At 47.6% G+C, this 15,058-nt stretch overlaps 1 protein-coding gene across 1 annotated transcript in view; it reads left to right on the top strand.

Moving 5' to 3' along the window:
* Positions 1-288: 288 nt before the first annotated feature.
* LOC126536392 (kelch-like protein 8) overlaps positions 289-15,058 on the top strand; it is a 49,274-nt gene continuing 34,504 nt past the window's right edge. The window contains exon 1 of the mRNA XM_050183330.2: positions 289-638. The gene's annotated coding sequence lies outside the window, so the exon portion shown is untranslated. The remainder of the gene's footprint in view (positions 639-15,058) is intronic.

Consider the following 15,058-nt stretch of genomic DNA (forward strand, 5'->3'; position numbering starts at 1 on the left):
CTGCTATGGTATTCTGAGGTGTCCGATCTGTCACCGCACGCTTGCTCCGCAAAACGAGGGTATAGGTCGCCGAGATGCAATCTTCGGGAGATAAAATGATAAGAAGCGTGCACAGGCGGTCAACCTGTTCATGAAGATAAACCAAACGAGGCGGAAACCACCACGCAAGTCTTCTTCCGATGCTCTTCGCGCGCCAAGTTTCGGGAAAAGAGCGAGCGAGGCTCTCGGCGCCGGACCCGGCGCGTTCCCTAGAAGACGTCGAATATCCTCTCATCCTAGGTACTCTGAATCCCCGACAAGTACCCAGCCGTCGGATGGTGCAGCGCGGAGGAGCAGGCAGCGCGGAGAAGATTTATTTTTAGGGCATACTGGGGCTCTCCGGCCGAGACGAGAGAAGAGAAAGAAAATATCGAGAGAAAGAGAGACAGACCAGTGGCCCGACGCATGGCACAGCGCAGCAGGAGCAGGGACCCCAGGAAGTAAAGGCTGAACGTCAAATTGCCAACCCGCCCCCTTCAGTCCGCGCGCAGCGAAGGCGGCAAGCCCCGAGCGGACGGCATGCTGCCCGCACTCCGCTCTTCAGCTGAATGAGAACCAACGGCGCTGTCTCTTTCCGCGGTAACGGGCCCGACCCGGAGGTGAGTGAAATAATCGGCCTATTTGATTCGCTGTCAGGTATACTGGATACGGTCGCCGGAGTGGCTGCTATTCCAACGTCTTTATACTGGGCGCTACTCTCGCCTTGTGTCCCGCCAACTTTGTTACCGCATGTTGTACGAAATCTGTACGACAGTCTACCAGCTGGCTTTGCCTGTCGCGTCTATACGTTACGGTGACGTGTGTTTGTGTCGGCCCGTTTTGGGTGAGCCACCTCGGCTGTTATATACACTTTTCGCGTGTACAGTGCACCAGTCTTGTGTTATACGGCAAGCTCTGTTCTGAAAATATTGCGGTAGTGCCAATGAAGTCATTGGCTATACTAAGGAACCTTAAAACAGACAGAGAGCGAGAGAGAGAGAGAGAGAGAGAGAGAGAGAGAGAGAGAGAGAGAGAGAGAGAGAGAGAGAGAATGAATGCTGTCTCTAATCAGAAGCTGGCGATACGTTAGCTTGAAGGATGGCCTGGCATGCTGTTCCAGCTGTTGAGTGAGAATACACAGCAATCATAAAAACACAGCTATAGCATATACACGCACAGACACGTACATACAACTGTTATGTTTTAAGTAATGTATGTACAGAGCGGACGTGTGGGGGAAGAGGTGAAAAATGACGGGAAGGTAAGGGGCATTATCCACTGTAAATACTTGCAAACTACCTTTGACTGACGTACGTGGATAAAGGGATTTAAAGATATCACAAGGAAGAACGACATTCAAGAAATACTATACAGTGCACAGAAACGCGATGAAGCACGCGACATCTCTATTGGTGTCGCCTAATCCGCTTGTCTTGTCCTTCAAAAGGGGAGCAACGCGTTTAAACGCCTCAGTGCTGAAAGCGGCATGGACCCCTTCTCCAGCTAGAAGGTTATTTATTTCCGACAAGGGGCGATTGTTCCCTCTCGTTTAGCGCGGTCAAAAGCTGTCTTATAGGCAAGCTGTAGCGAGGGCAGCCACAAAGGAGATGCTTTATTGCTTTCTCGAGGCCGCAGTTGTCACATGCAGGGCTCTCGGCTATATCAATGTGGTATGAAAGGGCACTCGTGAATGCTATGTGGCTCAGCCACAGTCGGTTCAAAAGTGTTGCTCCAGCCCGCGCTATCTGAAGCGGAAGATGGATCTGCAGAGGAGAATCCAAGCCATATATGTGTATACAATCGTTTGACTGGTTCCGCCGAGCTTCAACAGTGCCAGTGTACGGTCGGGGATAAAAATTTGTAGACCGCACTCATAACTAAAACGCTGAATTTAATTGAATTCAGGGTGCAGAACTTGGAATTGTGTGACTCACTACGATTATCGAGCGAAGAAATTTAGCTGACCCTTCTCACTTAGAAGTTTCGTGCATATATAGGCCATAGGGAAATTAGGCGGTTTCTCTGCGGAGGCGGTCCGCACACTTTTGTCCCCGACTTTACACTGGCGTGTCTCGACAGCGCTACTGGAGTTCAGTGGATAGCCGAGTGGATGAACTCGGGTGGCATGGTCACTATGGTCGCTACCAAAGAGGCTGCAATGGCCCGGTATCCACAGACAGACGATGCTGTGCGGCGGCAGTGACTGTGGCTGTCTCATACTTGTTGCACCCACAACTGTGATTCAAAGAATAACAAGCTCGAAAGGAAGCTCGTCTAATGCATTAAAAAAACTTGTACGGTTAGAACAGATATTTAGACAAGTTTATGATGGCACGCTGTCTTTTCCTGTACGCACGTTCCACTTTTATAAAAAAAAAATATTGTGGTACAGATACTGGAGAAAATCGTTCCGCACGCCCCTTTAAGCTGGAGCACCGAATACACGTAATTCAGTGTATGAATATTCTGACAATTGTGTTAGTCGCACTTATCAGAAGCTCGCGAGGTGTGAGACGCTACGAAAACGATGTCTCGCTGTCACGCCATAAAACTGAAACAAGTCCTATGCTTGTCACGAGTCCTCGACAATGATAAGTAAAACGATGTCTGCAACTGGTTGTTGCCTCTCTTTATAATGCGCTCGGGGGTGACCTTACGCGAAATTTCTGTGCCAGCCTGAAAGAGCGTCTGAACGCATAGCGCTGTTAAAAAGCTCAACCAGCGTGCCTTGCGTCAGACGTGTCCTTAACCGCTTCGAAATTTTACTGAAACACCAAACCCGTCACCCCGTTAGTTACGTCATGGAAGCTACTTCAGCGTATGTTAAGGATCGAACGGATAAAAACAACAGCAACAAACAACTTATTTGTAGTAAAACCACTAAGGGTGTTATGCTTGTCCTGGGCGTGTATAAATGGCATGGCAAGGTTGAGCTTCTTCGTTTCCATCACGTATTTCTACAACCGAAACTTCTATATAGGTAAGGAAACGGTTGACACAGTCACAGTGTATAGTCGTCTCAATTCCGTCGTTGTCCTACAAGTTATGGATGTCGGAATGTTTGATGTATTCGTCATGCTGTGAGTCAGGTGCAGCTGCGGCGCTTGTCCGCCGTACACTCGTGGAATAAATTGAAAAAAGCTGCTTCCATGGCGACCGCGCCACGCAAGCCATATTACACGGTAGAACACTCTGTTAAAAGAGTTTAAGGAAGTGTCCGAAGAAGTTTTCTTTTTTACATCGGTACAGTGCGTTCAGTGACATTGCGAAAGGCTCCCTCTTCGGTCCCAGCGCATGTATATAGAAAGTGAAGCCAGAGACCTTGCTACAACCGACGAAGTGCGACCACGTCTCGGTTGATTGAGCTTCCGGGTGGAAAAGGGGGCGGTCTGGATCACCGGCGGCGGCCTTCCTTCAAAAGGACGGGACAAAAGGATAAAATCGCCGGGGAGGGGCTCACATCTTCGATCGCAGAGAACCGGCTAGCACGGAAGGCGCTGCTCATTTGAGAGACACCAGCATAGATGGCGCTCGTTCATCCATATGGCGCCCTCTAGGGAAGACCGGAGGAAACAGGGAGTAGTGGAAGAGAGGACGATGCTCCCTCTTCCAGGCCTGTGCTCCCCACCGACTCTCGGAGACGAATGGCTACAAAATACGTCTGAGAATGAATTATGAGCTCGACTGGAAAAGTTCCTTCAAGTCGGAAGAGGGTTTTATGCTCTCCACACGTAGTCAATCTAGGCGAACTACCAAGCTGGCGCTCCGCACTGAGTAGCCGGGAGTGCCGGCCGGCAGGCCATCACTCAAACGCGTGGAAATGCGCCGATCAATATTCGCTAGCGCAAGTTCAGCTCGAACGGGCCTCTACGATTCTGCATAATGTCCCATGGGCCGTGCGGTTATGCCTCGCGGTTAAATGGATCGCTGACATTTTTCAATTGCCGCCAGAGAAAGAGCAAGGATACGCGGTTTGCTTTCACCGCGGGACGGAGCTTTGTCGTTGCAGTTTTTCTTCGGTCAAACTCGCTTCCATTTGGCTGGTCGTCTTCCAGACAACAGTTTTCCTGATCTGCATGTTGCAGATCAAAAACAGTACAGTACCATTAGCATAGTCCGAGCTTTGGAATTGCCATTTGAGTGACAGGATCCGCGCAAACAGCAGCCGCGTTCTCTCTAAGCTCATTGATATTTAGTGATTGTCGACGATCACTCAGTCGCGGTTACTATCGCTATTATATTGTTCACTGATTGCCTTCACGAGATGATGCCGACCTCATTTTCTTAGTTTATGCGGCTCAAAGTACTACTCGTCTGACAAGGACTGTTCGACTAGCAGTCGAAACGAAGCGCTCATGCAGCATCTGGCAACTGCTATCGGTATCTTTCCGCGATATCGATTCGTACAAATCGAAAAAAAAATCCCTATGATATGCTCAAAGTATGTGGCGTTGGCCAAGGCTTAGAGGCCAGATTTCAGCTAGGTTTCGGGAGACAGAAACAAATAACGAAGTACAGAGTAAACCAGATACGTATGGTTTGCTATCCTGTAATGGAAAAGAGGGATGTGTGTAGAAAGAGAAAAAGGAGGGAGAGAAAGGACACTGTAGGCCACGTTTTGAAGTAGTCAATGCACAATATTTTTCTAATTCCGCCTGAAAATGGTCTGTGCTTGGAAATAAGCTGTTGGAGCGAAATGAGCTATTGTGCGTGGTTGGCATATGGTATCGAGTTGGGAAAGAGTGGAGAGGTTGGCCGGAAGAGGGCGTTATTATTTTATTGCGGTATATATTTATGAACACTCGAGGTGAGTTTCCGCCGTCGCCGTGAAGTCCCATTGAGATAAGATCATATTGCGCCCCACGGCGCCGTATGCTGTGATGCGAAGGAAAGCGTACGAGGATGAGCCAAGAAGGATCGTGGCTTGGAGGGCGCCGTATTCCCACTCGCCCAGTGTTATGCGCGCCAAAGGGGGAGGGGGGCGGGGTCTGGTGAGAGCGCGTCTGCTCTTCTAACCCGGTCGTTGCTGCGCATGGCATGGCCCTTCGCGCCCTATATTGGGGGTAATCTGCGGCGGGTGCAACGCGATGGCGAGTCGAGATGACTGGTGGCTTCGAGCGCGCAGTATTGCCGCGGGCCTAGTGTTAGTTAACGTAATATCAACTTTCGGAGATGCGTTGAAGTTATAGAGGCAGCACGAAGCGTTTACTCACCGCTGCTGCCGCTCTTCATCACGCCAGCATCAGACAGCCACTGTCCGCGGTCATCGAGTGAGATCTGTTCATGCTTGCCTGTGCGTGCGTGACGCCATGCTTGCTAATTTAATCAATAGGAAAGGTAGAGCGCGCCGGGAAACACGTTTAGGCCCGCATGTAAGACGCGAATTCAACGAAGCGTGGTTCAAGAAAGGAAGTATCGACACTGTTCGTTCTTATAGGTGCCGGTAAATGTTCTAACGCACATTTAGCATTTTTATTCCACAAATCTAAATTACTGAATGACTGAAGAAGGATGTCATCAGTTGAAATGGAGCAGACACTTTCCCTAGCCCATCGGAATACGGTCATTTTCTAAAGCGAAACTTATTTTTTGCCATCTATTTATTGGATAGCCAAGCATCAACGCAACTGCTAACGTCGACGCGCCATTGACTTTTTTTTTCATTGCGACAAGACAAAGTACTCTCGCAGGCCTCATACGCTCCTGCCTGCGTATACATGCGACATGACGGGCGTTCACCAGCTGCGCCATGCTGCGTTCCTTCACCGTGACGTCACCACTGCTCCTCAATATCGGTACTCGCCGTCAGAATTCATTATTTGCTGGTCTCCCCATCCAATTCGTTCCTTCTTTCCAACCGCGCAATCTTCAATTAATTCTTGCTTAATTGAGATTACGAACGTTCAGAATGACGAACAGAGGCAGAAGTCACAGACGACCTTCAGACGAACTTATCGGCTCGCCCGACGAGCCAATTTCTCTCCACCACCTTCATTCCTACCTCGCCACCACGGCGCACTCTGTTACGCTAGGCCCAAAGCACACGCCTTACGTTCTTGCACGCGACTCCATCATTTTCGCGCCCTTTCCGATGAACATCCGCCTCAGTAGCCACCCTTTCCCTGGCACTGCCCATCACCCTATACTACGCCACATTCTAATCCCTCTCCCTGACTCCTTCTGCTTCGACAACTGATTGGCTGACTCGAGCTATCACTTTACTAGCACGCAGTACCTGGTGGTTGTGGCGTTCCTATTAGCCCAACGTTGAAGAAAGGGCTTGGGGTGAAGAGAGGCTGGGGGAAGCTGGTAGAGCAGCAGGAGCCTGAGTGACTCGGAGGAGCTGGCGCGCAAGCATCTTATAACGACCGCTGTGAGGACGCCCTGACATATTTAAAGGAAGTGCTCTTGTACTACTGCAACTGGAAGAATATATATATATATATATATATATATATATATATATATATATATATATATATATATATATATATATATATATATATATATATATATATATATATATATATATATACACCACACACACACACACACAGGGTTCGTGTTTCATCGAACACTTCCATTGTTTTTAATTGCCTGCGGCAGATAACACAATTCTGCTCCATGGGCTGGTCTACTCGAAAAGGCCGACATTACGTGAACAAACAATTGAAATGCATAATCGGCTAATTAACAAAAATTACTAATCCTGTTTTTAAATAATAACCTTATGGCACATATTGCAATTAACAAATTCTTGCGAGTGAGATTGCAAGGCCTTTCCACTTGAAAAGAATTGTGTGGATCACACCATTTACGAGATATGCGCTGTCAAACTTGCGGTAAAAATGGACTGTCGTTCCACTTACTTTCTTAACAAAACGTCTTTTTATGCATTGAAACACAAAAGTAACTGGAAAGCCAATGAATTTCTCCGCAAACTTCAGAAATTAATATCTCAAAACTGGTGTAATCCTGAGAATTCGTTCCAAGTGGATCCGCCTTGCGAACGCCATGTATTTGGAAGAATATACTTGGAAGAATAACCAGAAGAATAAGAATGGGCTGGGGTGCGTTTGGCAGGCATTCTCAAATCATGAACAGCAGGTTGCCACTATCCCTCAAGAGGAAAGTGTATAACAGCTGTGTCTTACCAGTACTCACCTACGGGGCAGAAACCTGGAGGCTTACGAAAAGGGTTCTGCTGAAATTCAGGACGACGCAACGAGCTATGGAAAGAAGAATGATAGGTGTAACGTTAAGGGATAAGAAAAGAGCAGATTGGGTGAGGGAACAAACGCGGGTAAATGACATCTTAGTTGAAATCAAGAAAAAGAAATGGGCATGGGCCGGACATGTAATGAGGAGGGAAGATAACCGATGGTCATTAAGGGTTACGGACTGGATTCCAAGGGAAGGGAAGCGTAGTAGGGGGCGGCAGAAAGTTAGGTGGGCGGATGACATTAAGACGTTTGCAGGGACAACATGGCCACAATTAGTACATGACCGGGGTTGTTGGAAAAGTATGGGACAGGCCTTTGCCCTGCAGTGGGCGTAACTAGGCTGATGATGATGATGATGACTCGAACTAATTGCTTGCACGTCTTTTTACTCCCCTACCACTAGTTCCAACTGTTAACCACCATTAAAATGTCAGCAGCCAGCGCTAGACAGTTACAGTTCGGTCAGATGTAATTTCTCTCTCATTCCTTTCCTATATATCACTCTATCTTTACATACAGACATCATGAGATTCACATAGCGTATGCCCAGGAATAGGTAATATGTTATTGACAACAAGAAACAAATTGCGTTATAATGGAACAAAAAAAGAAAGCTAGCGTGTCTTGAGATACATTTTCTGAGCCACAGCTGAAATGTGTGAAAACACTTCGCAGTTCATAACGTCATACTGAAGTTAGCACTCAACAAAGAAACAGAAACTTTCCTCGGCTAAAAACTAAAGTTTCTTTTTTTGTTTGACCAAATAAGCACACATTCAGCCTAAAAAAAAAAAAAAACAGCAGGAGGTTTCAACGATTCATTTGGCTCTGTGCTCATTTTCTGCGACAGCAGCAGTCTATAAGGCACAGCTGACACCGCCACCTTCTCAAGAACAACTTCATTGTGATGCGCACAGACAGTAGTGAGTGCCATGATGTCAGGAGCAAACAACCAAGCGTCGTCCTTGTTGCAGTATTGCCTCCCTTGTCACCTCCAAAATGCATGCACAGACGCCACCAGCATCAGAATATAAGTGCAGGGAGCAACACCTTGCAAAAATTACCGTGCGCATTGTCTATAGCGTGTCCCCCTCTGAAGAACACATTACCGTTTGACTCCGAGTAACGTTGGCGGGTATCTTTTTTTTATAGCGCAAGTGTATATATTTAGTTGTCTCCCACACGTTTTGCCGACGTTCGTAAAGCAGCACCCAATGGGTTGAAGTAGCGAAACCATTGATTATCATGCAATGTTGTGTTAGCACGTCTTTGTGCTTAGGAGAGATTTATACAGTACCAATGGCACCCACGACGATAATGGAAGAGAAAATAGTCTAGAGGAATTCGAAATCCCGCAGGTAACGCCGGAAGAAGTAAAGAAAGCCTTGGGAGATATGCAAAGGGGGAAGGCAGCTGGGGAGGATCAGGTAACAGCAAATTTGTTGAAGGATGGTGGACAGATTGTTCTAGAGAAACTGGCCACCCTGTATACGCAATGCCTCATGACCTCGAGCGTACCGGAATCTTGGAAGAACGCTAACATAATCCTAATCCATAAGAAAGGAGACGCCAAAGACTTGAAAAATTATAGACCGATCAGCTTACTGTCAGTGGCCTACAAACTATTTACTAAGGTAGTCGCAAATAGAATCAGGAACACCTTAGACTTCTGTCAAGCAAAGGACCAGGTCCGCAAAGGCTACTCAACAATAGACCATATTCACACTATCAATCAGGTGATAGAGAAATGTGCGGAATAACCAAGCCCTATATATAGCTTTCATTGATTACGAGAAAGCGTTTGATTCTGTCGAAACCTCAGCAGTCATGGAGGCATTACGGAACCAGGGTGTAGACGAGCCTTATGTAAAAATACTGAAAGATATCTATAGCGGCTCCACAGCCACCGTAGTCCTCCATGAAGAAAGCAACAAAATCCCAATAAAGAAAGGCGTCCGGCAGGGAGATACGATCTCTCCAATGCTATTCACAGCGTGTTTACAGGAGGCATTCAGAGTCCTGGATTTGGAAGAATTGGGTATAAAAGTTAATGGAGAATACCTTAGTAACTTGCGATTCGCTGATGATATTGCCTTGCTTAGTAACTCAGGGGACCAATTGCAATGCATGCTCACTGACCTGGAGAGGCAAAGCAGAAGAGTGGGTCTAAAAATTAATCTGCAGAAAACTAAAGTAATGTTTAACAGTCTCGGAAGAGAACAGCAACTCACAATGGGTAGCGAGGCACTGGAAGTCGTAAGGGAATACATCTACTTAGGGCAAGTAGTGACGGAGGATCCGGATCATGAGACGGAAATAATCAGAAGAATAAGAATGGGCTGGGGTGCGTTTGGCAGGCATTCTAAGATCATGAACAGCAGGTTGCCATTATCCCTGAAGAGAAAAGTGTATAATAGCTGTGTGTTACCAGTACTCACCTACGGGGCAGAAACCTGGATGCTTACGAAAAGGGTTCTACTCAAATTGAGGACGACGCAACGAGCTATGGAAAGAAGAATGATAGGTGTAACGTTAAGGGATAAGAAAAGAGCAGATTGGGTGAGGGAACAAACGCGAGTTAATGACATCTTAGTTGAAATCAAGAAAAAGAAATGGGCATGGGCAGGACATGTAGTGAGGAGGGAAGATAACCGATGGTCATTAAGGGTTACGGACTGGATTCCAAGGGAAGGGAAGCGTAGCAGGGGGCGGCAGAAAGTTAGGTGGGCGGATGAGATGAAAAAGTTTGCAGGGACGACATGGCCACAATTAGTACATGACCGGGGTTGTTGGATAAGTATGGGAGAGGCCTTTGCCCTGCAGTGAGCGTAACCAGGCTGATGATGATGATGATGATGTGCTTAGGAGCCACCATGAGATGACTGTATATAGTACAGGTCATCATTTTCATTACTAGCCTTTGTATATCCACTGCCGGAGGAAGGTCCCTCCGAACAATCTCCAATTACCCCCGTCTTGCACCATCTTATATGCCCGCAAGTTTCCTGTTCATCACATCACCTATATAGTTCCTCGCAGTCCTCGCCTGCGCTTTCATTTCCTCAGCACCCATTCTGTAAAGCTAATGGTCCGCCGGTTATCTGCCCTATGCATTACATGGTCTGCCCCGCTCTATTTTTTCCCCTTAATGCCAACTAGAATATCGGCTATCCCCGTCTGCGCTCTGATCGACACCGCTCTCTTCGGGTCCCTCAATGTTACGCCTAACATTTTTCGTTCTATCGCTCTTTGAGCGGTTCTTAGGTTGCTCTCGAACCTGGTCGTTAACCTCCACGTTTCTGCCCTTTATGTCCCTTAGAATGCAATCATCGTACATGTTTCTTTTCAACGACCGCTACTAGTATTTTGTATATATTTATCGTTTGATAAAGCACAATTGAACTGCGCTCCTTGTTACTACCTTGCGGCTCGAGATGTCGTGCTATATAATCCAGTTTGCTGGTACTCTGGTTGTCTGCAGCGCGAGCACTGCAGTATCGGTAAGCGGGCAAATATTTTCTTCTTTCTTTCTTTCATACTCCGCTAAGCAGTTATGAGGTCTAAAGTATTTTGATATCCCTGTAACATCAGGGCTCCTTGTAACATCACAGCTTATTGTAACATGACGGTTTCTTGTAACATCACGAGATATATATATATATATATATATATATATATAAGGAAGGCAGGGACGTTAACCAGTCAAGAGTTCGGCTGGCTACCTTAGGAAGAGAAAGAAGGGAGATAGAGGGTATAGAGACGTGGAACGGACAGTACTGCAGAGTCAAAGGCCCTCGTACAAACCAGACGTTCTCAGAAAACAGAAAAGTGCATTCACTGCCTTCCGAGGGACACAGAGTCCCCCTGTGCTTCAAATTGAGCACAGCGGCACAATAAGTTGTCAGTGTTCTCCTCGCAGCCGCAGACATCACATGCAGGACTGTCGGCCATTCCAACTAGTGTAGAAGCTTTCGTGAAGGCAACTCCCAACCACAACTGACACAGAAGAGATGCTTCGCGTCGGCGCAGTCCGGCCGGAGGTCTCAGTTGCAGCGAAGGGTTTAGTCTGTGCCGTATGGTGCGCCTTGCATGTGCGGTATTCCACTCAGATAACGAAAGTGTGCGTGCTAGAATGCGAAGCTGTCTCGCAGCGTCGGTCCTTGAGAAAGGAATGGGGACGCAGTGGTCTTCTTTGTTTGACGTCTGAACTGCTTTACCTGCGTCATCATTTCCACTTATACCGCAATGGTATGGTAACCTTTGAAAAGAGATATGACCTTTTTCTCTCGAGTGATGGGTAAGTTCCATGATTTCGCACGTCAGCTGCGGAGAAATGACTATACACATTGTAAGGCCGGCCTTAAATGGCGGAAGACTGCCCATTTTCCAGGACACTGTATTTATCACGTAAAGCGCACCGCGGAGAGCCGCGAGCTCTGCAGCTGTAATGATATGAGAAGTCGTGTACGGTTGGCTTATTCCTATTGTTGGTATAACTACAGCGCCACCGGAACTGGTTGATGTAGCTGAGCCATCAGGATAGACGTGTGTGCAGTCGCTCTATATTTCTCGTACAAGAGGAGTAAACTAAGTTGCTTAAGTGCAGATGGCGGTAAGTCCGGCCTTTTCTGAAATCCTGGGATTGTGAGGTTTACTAGAGTGCGGATCACATGACTATGGATGAATCGATGGTCTTGCCACAGGTGCGTAACCTGACCTAAGAGCGGCACGGTCCGCGAAGACAGTTGCACTGAATGTCGTGTGGGGCCTTTCTACTGGGAGACCTGCGAGGTAACATCAAGGTTCCTTGTAACATCATGGTTCCTTGTAACATCGCGGCTGCTTGTAACATTGCGTCCATTTTTAACATTCCGCTTCAAGCCTCGGAAACGAAAATAAAGCTTTGGATGAATTTTCCTGCTTGCGGGGTCATAATGGGACAACAGTGCACATTCGCGTTAATGTAAGGACCAATCTTAAGCCTTAGTTATGTAAATATTCGTAAACTGGGGTTGCTAGGTCATGTGAAGGGATACACTGCAATGAAGCTGTTCAGCGCCGCCATTGACTCAGCAATACTGAGTCCATATGCTTCTTTTTTTCGCCCCATATGGCGAGGGTGAAGCCGGTGATGACGAGGTGGGCGGACAACGACGACATAAACGACAATAACTTGTTGGCGATTACGGCCGCTATCGTCGACAACGTCACAGAAAGCACCCTTGAGTCGCAGAAAGAACGGGCTGACATTTGGACACAGGAAACTTAGTTTCGAGCTTTTAAAGCAACTGTGGTCGCTCAAGCATGTAAGTCGTGTGCTATACTACGACGGCTGTTAACGTCACGGTCTTTCGGAGGGAAGGTTACCTAAGCTGTACGTAACTATAGCTCTGCGCCGCGGCCCACGCTAACATATGGTGGCCTATATACGATTGCACTACCATCAAGCAGTGGACAAAGGCCGCGACATAGTGTTTAAGTGGTTACCTGGACACTCCAACATTACCGGAAATGAAAGTAGCGACAAGGCAGCCCGTGAGGCACATGGAGAATGTGAAAGCACCTCGATACCATTGTCGAGAACGGATGCAGCGCGGCACCTCAGCGGTCTTGACCATATTATTACTTTAAGAAAGTGGAATACACCAGAGTTCAACAACTGGCGCCTATATGCCGTAGACCCACATATGAGATTTTCTTTACACGAATACCTACTCATTCTTAATTGTAATGGCGGACAGGGCCAATTGCAGCACATGTGGTGTAGAAGAAACGATCAAACGTCTCCTGTGTGACTACCTAACATACGAAGATGAGAGGATTGCCCTTCGGAAAGATTTAGGGCACTTAGATGACAAGTCTTTCACATATGAGAGCGTCTTGGGACCGTGCCATGGCCTCGTGCGTCTGGTATGTACAAAACCACAAAAGCGCTGCTGCGTTTCTTGAAGTGCGCCAGCCTATATGACACCCTGTAATTGACTCAGCGATGAGCCTGTGATTGTGTGTGCACCAGTCCAAAGTGTGGAATCATCTCTTCCTTGTCATCTTTCAATCAAATTCCTCCTTTTCCGAGTGCAGGGTAGTCTGCCGCGATCAGCCTGGTTAACCTCACTGTCTTTCCCTCATGACTTCTTTCTCTCTCTCACTTTCCGCAGCCACGTGCTGCCTCCACGCTGCCTGCCTGGCCGCTATCAGCGCGAAGCAGTAGAAAGACATCGTACGGGTTAAGTCGTGACAATAGGAAGGGTGAAGAAGCGGCGACAAGCGACGAGCGTCATTTCGTTTCTCGGAATGCTTGCGCGTGCGTCTCGAGGTGCAGCCAAAACACAAAGCCACCCTTCGCCTTCCTTCGCTGTTCTTTCCTCCGCTCTCCTTTTACAGCGGAGTTCAAGCCAGTCTGCTGAGACTACCGTTTTTGCCTCGGTTCTAGCGGCGCACCTTTTCCTACCCGTGTTGACCAAAATTGAGTTGAAGAGGAGTACTTCGATTCGAAGCAAGTAAAACATATATGTTAAAGATCTGGTCGAAAAACATTTTTTTATTTAGAAAGTAATAAAAATTTTTAAAACTTGTTTGGGCAGTAACTAGCGAATGTAATGCGGTCCTGCGCAAGGAGTTGGGAGCCACAGACGGCATGAAGTTTTGACTGGTTGCCCGGATAATCTCATTTCGCTCTCAAAACGATGCCCTGATGTTCTCGATTTGTTCAAGCCCCATTCCCGTCTTGAGTGAGCGGATAACAGCTCTGGATTTTGGCTCAGGGTCTCATGAGGGTCGCCGACAACGGGAGCTAAAAGCATTGCATGCTTAACTAAATAGTCTGAAGTCATGTCGAACGTGTGAATAAAACATATATGGCCGACTAGGTAACGTGCACTTTGCCATCACCACACTGCTTTATAGTCACTCAGTACTGCCCTCACCTGACAAGCCGACTGAGCTGCTGCTCCTACTCTATACCGGTATCCGTTAACAATCAGTCCTTTTTGTTAGGCAAGCACGTTTGCCGATGGCGCCAATACTTCACCATGACATCAACCTGGATAGCGACGGCCTGCCGTCGAGAACACGGCGGGCGCTTGCATTGGCGCATGCGGTATACCTTTGTAGAAATTGAGAGTTGACCTGCCGCGGCGGCTCACGGTAATGGTGCTCGTTGCTGAGCGCGAGGCGTTGCGGGTTCGACTTCCTCGGCTGCGGTGGGCGCGCACTGATGGCGGTGGAATCTAAAAACGCTCGTCTACAAAGCCTTGGGCCTACGTGAGGCAGCACCAGGTGGCCAATCTAGAGCCCTCCACAACAGCATGTCTCATATATAGCTTCGGGCGTAGCAAACCGGACGCTCGTGTTGTTGATCGCCCTACCTTTCCTATCCTTGTCTTCTCTTTCTCTCTCTTTCTCTTGGTTGTCGTGTTAAGACGTTAAACTTCACTCTCACTCACTCACTCACTCACTCACTCACTCACTCACTCACTCACTCACTCACTCACTCACTCACTCACTCACTCACTCACTCACTCACTCAATCAATCAATCAATCAATCAATCAATCAATCAATCAATCAATCAATCAATCAATCAATCAATCAATCAATCAATGTTTCAGTGGTACCTCATCCGCTTTTGTCGACATCATCGTCCTGTTCGCCAAGAAAGAAAACGCTATTTGTCCTCGCCCAGGGCTCAATACTAAGTGACAAGGTGTCTGGCTAGATACGAGAAAAATGCGGAATGCGACGTCTGTTGTGGCGCCGACCGGGCTCCACGTGTTCCGGGTGTGTGTTTGCGCTAAGCAGGCGCGAACTCGTCGCGGA

Source organism: Dermacentor andersoni, chromosome 4, assembly GCF_023375885.2.
Source record: "Dermacentor andersoni chromosome 4, qqDerAnde1_hic_scaffold, whole genome shotgun sequence".
NCBI lineage: Eukaryota > Metazoa > Arthropoda > Arachnida > Ixodida > Ixodidae > Dermacentor > Dermacentor andersoni.